General features: G+C 37.0%; 1 long non-coding RNA gene across 1 annotated transcript; it reads right to left on the bottom strand.

Annotated features, from left to right (window-relative positions):
* Positions 1–673: 673 nt before the first annotated feature.
* On the bottom strand, positions 674–3,346 carry LOC127863493 (uncharacterized). Its single transcript, XR_008041072.1, has 3 exons — positions 3,029–3,346; positions 1,305–1,389; positions 674–825 (listed from the first exon to the last, which is right to left on the bottom strand). It is a non-coding gene; the product is annotated as an uncharacterized LOC127863493 (long non-coding RNA).
* Positions 3,347–8,722: the final 5,376 nt, after the last annotated feature.

Here is an 8,722-nt window from a genome sequence, read left to right as displayed (position 1 = left end):
AAAGTCATTTGGGTGTGATTCCTCTGTAGTTCAGTGTACATTCATTCCACTACCTGGGGATGACTATCAGGATCAATTTTCCCAGCTTGGTGTAGTGTTGACCTTTCAGGATGTTGATGGATCGTCCACAAGCGCTGCACCACTGCGGCCTCTGTTCAGGACACAGAGTCGGATTGAGGTGTACACAAACCCGCAGTCAGGCAAGGATCATCCAGACCTTTAATAAAATAAAATGTTTAGGCCCCTGAAACTGGTAATTATGTTCAACACTGAGATAAGGAAACACATAGAGGAGACATCATGCCATGGCTTTCTCATTATCGACACGGCAAACTCGAGCGGCTGGGGACTTGGCTCTAAACAAAAACAGGTATGCTCCATCAATGTGAGCAAGATGGCATGTCAGAGTTAAAAAGGGCAAACAAACATACAAAAGAGATATAAAGGAAATTAGAAATTAAATGCCAGAAGTAATTTTAAGTATTGTTTTTCTGTCTGCAAGGGTTGCTGTGGAAAATAGTGCTTAACGCATAGTTTGGCCTGTAGGGGTTCTGCTAGCAAGAACAAATCGAAGTCATATCTGCCCGCGAACTGTAAGCTTGAGATAACCATATCTGATGAAGAACTGCTTTGAGAATGCATTCTGATTGTACTTGAACCAGATCGCATTGACAGCACAAGGCTTCAGACCCCCCAAAAGCGTGAGGCTTTCAATAGTGCTTTCCTGATACAAGACCGCATTGCCCAAGACAGTGACTTTCTCTCGGAACTGCACAGGCTGCATCCGCAGCACAATCCTTAAGCTCAATCATGGTCTGGCTGACTCTGAAATAGTGAAATCTGAATTTACAGATGCTCATTTGTCTAAAGGTTATGAGTTTATTGCCTATCTTATTAAAAGCAAACACAATGACATGCTTAAGAAGGCATGTGCATTTCTGAAAAGACATACAGCTGCCCGATACTTGACTAGGAAAAGGCGCTATGGTCTTCACTCTGAAATTCATTACTCTAAGGGCTTAACAGAACAAAAGCCAGATCTTACAGCTAAATGGCCAAACCTACAGCTAAATATGCTTTATAGGTTGAAAATAAAGTTATTTGTCTGAAGAACTAGTGCTATTAACTTATCAGCTATGTTGCTCCACTGGCCGCAATTCTGTAAACATAGTGTACTTATGGAAATACCTAGTCAACCACCTGCGGCGCACTACTACGTCCACTGTAAATACACAGCTAAGTTAGTACTTTAACGAACAAACTGAAATTCATGTGTTAATTAAACAATCAGTATGATGACTCACATTGAAATCATGTCCAGTGCACCAGTCAGAGCAAGACAGCTAGCGGATTGTTGACCATCTACGGCTCAAGGACAAACGGTCAGGCCTACAAACAAAGAGAAAAATGGCATAAATGGGTTGCATGCATGTAATTTGGCATATTTTTCATCTTGCTCTCCATCTGAAACTTCAATCTATGGACATAATAATATTTACATTTAAGATTTGTTGGAAATGTTACCCTTACTTGTCCATACCAGGTCCCCCACCCATCCGGAACAGTCCAAAACCACCTAAAACATCCATTTGGACCAAAATATTGACATCTCTCATCTATTTTAGCACCCAAATCATCAAAACATTCATTAAAATTCATTTTCTACTTGTCTCGCTTGCAGACGAATCCATGTGACCTTGACATTGCAGTAAATGTGCTTTTTAAAGGTTATATTACACTAATTCCGATTCCCATAGGGTCCCATTATAAAACTGACAACTTTCACAGCATTTTTCTTGCCTTTCCGACGTATCAATTTTTCCGAACCTGGTATCATTTTAAAGATGGATCTGTCATCTTCCAATAATTGCAATCAAAAACATACCGTCTCGCAACTTCTAAGAAAGTAAATCGCTGTCGAATGAACCCACCGTAGAAAAACGCGTTTCGGAATCCTAATTTCGACAAAAGCCCCACACAATAGAAAACACACCCTCAAAAGTTCATCTTTTAAGTTAGCTTCCAATCCAAGGCATCAAAGTACTCCAGACACATACAGGATATTACAAATAACCACAAAAGACATGTCTCACATTGTTAAATGGCTTATATTCAAGAAGAGAAAAGGAACTCTTTAGAAATAGGCACTACTTTCGAATGGACCACGGAGGGATACACAATGATTTAGTGTAATGTAACCTTTAAGGGAACTCAACATTGTCCTATCTTTTTCAAACTTTCTCTACATGAGATTTCAACTATTTCCACAATGAATATGCAATTTCAGTGCATTCGGATGGGGGTAAAGGCCTTAAAATGGCCATTTAAAGCGGTGACTAAATTGGCCGCAGTCAAGTCGGAATGCATGATTTTTTGTCTAAGTGACGACAGCTGATTTTGTGTCTCCAATTATTGTTATGCGTAACTTTTATGGCAAAAACTGGTATCATTGCATGCGAAATTCACCAATATATCAGCAAAAGGCCCAAATAAATGTATTGATTGTGAATCAGTGTACTTTTCTTGATGAAATAGGAGACTTTTTTAAAATTTTAAGCACTTTTTTCAATAAAAAACTCACTGACAGCATATAAAATCATGTTTTTTAAGAAAATTATTATTAAAAGCTTCACTTACAATCTAAACATACACATTGCATTTACAAAAATTAATGCTATTATGATGAGAGGCATAATTTGCAGCTTTCAAGCCGATACAAGCCGGCTACCCAAAATTAACACTTAAAAAGGCGCAAATCGCTCCTTCAACAGCTTACGACACAAAGTGACACTTAATGCGCATCCAGATAGTCTCTCTCATATAAATACGTCCTGTTAGCGACATTTTATTAAGTATTCCCTTTAAAATCCAGTGTTGAAAGCGTAAGTTTTGCAAAAATGCCCACAGTCACCATGCAAAAGAGCACGTTGGTTAAGGAATTCCTACGCGAGTGGCCACACTAATGTCGTGGCAGGAAAGTCATTTGGGTGTGATTCCTCTGTAGTTCAGTGTACATTCATTCCACTACCTGGGGATGACTATCAGGATCAATTTTCCCAGCTTGGTGTAGTGTTGACCTTTCAGGATGTTGATGGATCGTCCACAAGCGCTGCACCACTGCGGCCTCTGTTCAGGACACAGAGTCGGATTGAGGTGTACACAAACCCGCAGTCAGGCAAGGATCATCCAGACCTTTAATAAAATAAAATGTTTAGGCCCCTGAAACTGGTAATTATGTTCAACACTGAGATAAGGAAACACATAGAGGAGACATCATGCCATGGCTTTCTCATTATCGACACGGCAAACTCGAGCGGCTGGGGACTTGGCTCTAAACAAAAACAGGTATGCTCCATCAATGTGAGCAAGATGGCATGTCAGAGTTAAAACGGGCAAACAAACATACAAAAGAGATATAAAGGAAATTAGAAATTAAGTGCCAGAAGTAATTTTAAGTATTGTTTTTCTGTCTGCAAGGGTTGCTGTGGAAAATAGTGCTTAACGCATAGTTTGGCCTGTAGGGGTTCTGCTAGCAAGAACAAATCGAAGTCATATCTGCCCGCGAACTGTAAGCTTGAGATAACCATATCTGATGAAGTACTGCTTTGAGAATGCATTCTGATTGTACTTGAACCAGATCGCATTGACAGCACAAGGCTTCAGACCCCCCAAAAGCGTGAGGCTTTCAATAGTGCTTTCCTGATACCAGACCGCATTGCCCAAGAAAGTGACTTTCTCTCGGAACTGCACAGGCTGCATCCGCAGCACAATCCTTAAGCTCAATCATGGTCTGGCTGACTTTGAAATAGTGAAATCTGAATTTACAGATGCTCATTTGTCTAAAGGTTATGAGTTTATTGCCTATCTTATTAAAAGCAAACACAATGACATGCTTAAGAAGGCATGTGCATTTCTGAAAAGACATACAGCTGCCCGATACTTGACTAGGAAAAGGCGCTATGGTCTTCACTCTGAAATTCATTACTATAAGGGCTTAACAGAACAAAAGCCAGATCTTACAGCTAAATGGCCAAACCTACAGCTAAATATGCTTTATAGGTTGAAAATAAAGTTATTTGTATGAAGAACTAGTGCTATTAACTCATCAGCTATGTTGCTCCACTGGCCGCAATTCTGTAAACATAGTGTACTTATGGAAATACCTAGTCTACCACCTGCTGCGCACTACTACGTCCACTGTAAATACACAGCTAAGTTAGTACTTTAACGAACAAACTGAAATTCATGTGTTAATTAAACAATCAGTATGATGACTCACATTGAAATCATGTCAAGTGCACCAGTCAGAGCAAGACAGCTAGCGGATTGTTGACCATTACGGCTCAAGGACAAACGGTCAGGCCTACAAACAAAGAGAAAAATGGCATAAATGGGTTGCATGCATGTAATTTGGCATATTTTTCATCTTGCTCTCCACCTGAAACTTCAATCTATGGACATAATAATATTTACATTTAAGATTTGTTGGAAATGTTACCCTTACTTGTCCATACCAGGTCCCCCACCCATCCGGAACAGTCCAAAACCACCTAAAACATCCATTTGGACCAAAATATTGACATCCCTCATCTATTTTAGCACCCAAATCATCAAAACATTCATTAAAATTCATTTTCTACTTGTCTCGCTTGCAGACGAATCCATGTGACCTTGACATTGCAGTAAATGTGCTTTTTAAAGGTTATATTACACTAATTCCGATTCCCATAGGGTCCCATTATAAAACTGACAACTTTCACAGCATTTTTCTTGCCTTTCCGACGTATCAATTTTTCCGAACCTGGTATCATTTTAAAGATGGATCTGTCATCTTCCAATAATTGCAATCAAAAACATACCGTCTCGCAACTTCTAAGAAAGTAAATCGCTGTCGAATGAACCCACCGTAGAAAAACGCGTTTCGGAATCCTAATTTCGACAAAAGCCCCACACAATAGAAAACACACCCTCAAAAGTTCATCTTTTAAGTTAGCTTCCAATCCAAGGCATCAAAGTACTCCAGACACATACAGGATATTACAAATAACCACAAAAGACATGTCTCACATTGTTAAATGGCTTATATTCAAGAAGAGAAAAGGAACTCTTTAGAAATAGGCACTACTTTCGAATGGACCACGGAGGGATACACAATGATTTAGTGTAATGTAACCTATAATCTCCATTAAACTAAATACGTTCATTATTGCCATGAAGACCAGTAAGTTTACACAATGAATTGACTGCCGTGAATGTTTTTGATATTTGTAAGATGCAATTGGCACTCAAGAAATTATACATGTATTTTATTCAGAACATAACGGGGCTGATGTGTTGGAATTGTGGCCCTTCCCTAGTCCAAATAATTACAGTAGACGTAATCTACCGATGTGCATTGCATATCGACCTCATATTTATAAAGTAGCCCAAACCCCCATTGCCACAGACCTGTGCGTGAAACTTTCAGATTTCTCTAGTCTGTTTACCATGCTATAATTACAATTTCTATAAACACATATTTATCATTTTATGACTATATAATGTCTGTGGTATACAGAGAAACCTGAAAGTTACAAGTACTCGTGTCTAGTACTGTACAACTATTGTACTCCTCGTTGAGAAAACAACTACTTCATCTACATGTATTAAAATATCATAAAACATAATTTTCAATCAAGTTGGAAAAAATCAATAAATGAATGTCATATAAACAGGTTTGTCATGAACGTTGACGTCGCTCTTGGTTACCAGAAAAATTCCCACGCACGGATTTCAACCGTCATTGTTTACAATCAATTAAGTGCATAAGTACTTGAATTTGTATAGTGTTTTTTAAAAGTGTCCAGCTACAGGTGGTTAGAGTGTGGCTATAATACTAGTTAGTGAAAACATATTTTGGAATGATAAGTAATCATATTATAACGAAAAATCAACTTTTCTTAAAAAAAAAATAAGTTAAATATATATTCAACAAGGTATCCAACTCGAAATCATCCGAAAACGGGATGCATCGTTTTAAAACAGCCATTACTTCATCAATTTTGCAGCGATTTTCACGATCTTGGTCTTATTCAACGCAGAAATAAATTTCCTTTCTGGAAATGTATATGTCTTGCAATATTTTTACAAATACTGGGTCAACTTTTAAGAAATAACACGATACACAACTCGTGTGACCCAGCTGTGATCGATCAGACAGTATTCATGACTGAAATCTTCACGGGGAAATGGGCATTTTCCCTGCAAAGTTCACGAACCTCGATACCATAATTCAATAAAACGTATGAAAAAAAACATTCTTACCGTGCTTGCCATAGAATTATGCATCAAAACTAACTGTCCAGCGCATTTTCAAACCTTTGTTTACATACATTTCAACCAACTGACATTTTAAACACAAGAGTGATTTCATTGCTCCAATGCGGAGTTGTGTCTTTACAACTGGAGATTTCATTCATAAATACGGTCTGATCGATCACAACTGGGTCAAGCGAATTATGTATAGCTTTATTTCTTAAAATTTGACCCAGCATGTGTAGAAATATAACAATATATATACATTTCCTAAAAGGAAATTCATTTCTGCGTTGAATAAGACCGGGTCATGAAAATCGCTGCAAAATTAATTTAGTAATGGCTGCTCAAAACGATGCACCCCGTTTTAGGATGATTTCGAGTTGGATACCTTGTTATATATAAAACGGTAGTGATTTTTTTTTATAGAAAATTTGATTTTTCGTTTTAATATGATTATTTATCATTCAAAAAGATGTTTTCACTAATTATTATCATAGCCACACGCTCACCACCTGTGTGTCCAGCACGTGTGCCGGGAGAACAGGGCTTAATGTATTTTTTGTTAATCTCTATAATATTTATATCCAATCTGTATGAAAAAATGTCGGTGAACATTATTCCGGTGTTAATTTTTGAAAATATTGAGGCATTCGTTAATTATGGATCTAAAACGGAACATTAATCCGCAAAAAAAACACCGGGCATATTGCATATTAGATCGGACACATGAAATTATTTCGAAAGAAAGCAATAAGAGTTTCAATTCTACATGAGTAAGTCTCGCTGTGCACGATTACGCTCTTACTGCTCGTATATATTTGACTCTTGGCAAATAACTAGTGTTTTATTTTGCTTAATCTAAATTGTGTCATGCATCTATATGTACTTAAAGCAGCATGACCAACAGCTCTTTCATATGTGAAAGAGATTGACACGAAATACCTACCCATCTATAATAAAGTTTATATGTGCACTTCAATATTATAGTTTTAAAGCATTTTATGTGGTGCAATATAAAAGTACTCTAGTAAATTTGAAATTATGTAATCGATTTCCTCTCAACATACATGCAAAGTTCCAGATAACTTTTTCAGCAAAATCTTGGTTTACACTCTATAATAATCCAGCCTTAAAGTCTATTATTAATTCTTTTTTTTCAGGTAAATATAATTTTTGGCACATCCGCATTTAGGTTTATAGTCTAAGAAGAGCTTATGACAATTGCCGGGTTACAGCAGACTTTTTGCGATAAAAGGACCAGATAATGGAAAACGTTCGGCTTTTCGACTGTTGTAAAGATGGTCTGTTATTCATAATAACGTTAAAGTGCTGTTGATTTCATAATTGTAATGAGGGCCTAGACGAGTGGGAACTCATTGATAAATGTTTACATTATATGCATTGATATTGAGTTTTACGCATGATTACACATTTTGAATTCTTATTTTATTTTTCCAATGTGTAACCGTACGCACAGAATTTAAGTCTACTTTTTACTAAATTTAATTCAATTTTTTACGACTTTAAGCGTCTTATCTGGAGCTCTGCATACATGCATTAGTAGCATATATTGAAATATATCCATAGACTTTGTTTGGTTATTGAAGGTAATTACTGTACACAAATTATGGTTAGTCATTAACCAAAAAAAAGTTAAGTCTACAAACACGCGGTTAATTTCGGTTCAGTAGCAAATATCTTACAAAGGTGCGCAACTTCTCCTATAACATAAAATTTCCGTTATACGCCGTAAATTTCCGTAGTCCTCCGTAGCATCCTGGAATGACTGTCAATTGACATCAATGTATCATGCATGATAGTATGTTGCTTTGTGCTTGGGTGAAACTCACATCTTACCATCGCGTTAATTTATTAAACGCATTAATATTTGATTCCATTATGCACTGCGCCTATTGCACAAGTCTCTCTGCACAAACCAACATACACATATGCAGCATGCAATTAACGAACAAGAATGTTGCATCTGTACACATGCATGATACCATTAAGCAGAATGTAAATAGACATTGGACATCAGGCAAGATGTAAGTGTCATCAAGCATGAAAAGGTGTCTACATACTAATTGAAAGTACATCAAGAATCATGACACAGTCACAAAGAAGGATGTAATTTTTACCTAAATACCCTTCCATATTTGTCGGCACTGTGTGTTTGCTTAATTTCACTGAAGAACGTCTAACTGGTAAATCTTACAAAAAAGTGATAAATAAGACTGAGTAGCAATTTTTTCGGCGTTGCTGTTTAACGTCAAATTTGGCCTTTCAACGAACTTCTTAAAAGCCCATTGAATTTTAATGAAGAAGTTTCCCGCTTGTAGGTCCGAATGAATTAAATCAAATTTTGCAATTGGCAATTTGATAGAAATCCCCATAAAACATTGCACATAGCTTTCTGAAATAAACA

Source organism: Dreissena polymorpha, unplaced genomic scaffold (genome assembly GCF_020536995.1).
Source record: "Dreissena polymorpha isolate Duluth1 unplaced genomic scaffold, UMN_Dpol_1.0 chrUn010, whole genome shotgun sequence".
In the NCBI taxonomy this organism is placed as follows: Eukaryota; Metazoa; Mollusca; class Bivalvia; order Myida; family Dreissenidae; genus Dreissena; species Dreissena polymorpha.
This window is presented reverse-complemented; position numbering and strand designations above follow the sequence as displayed.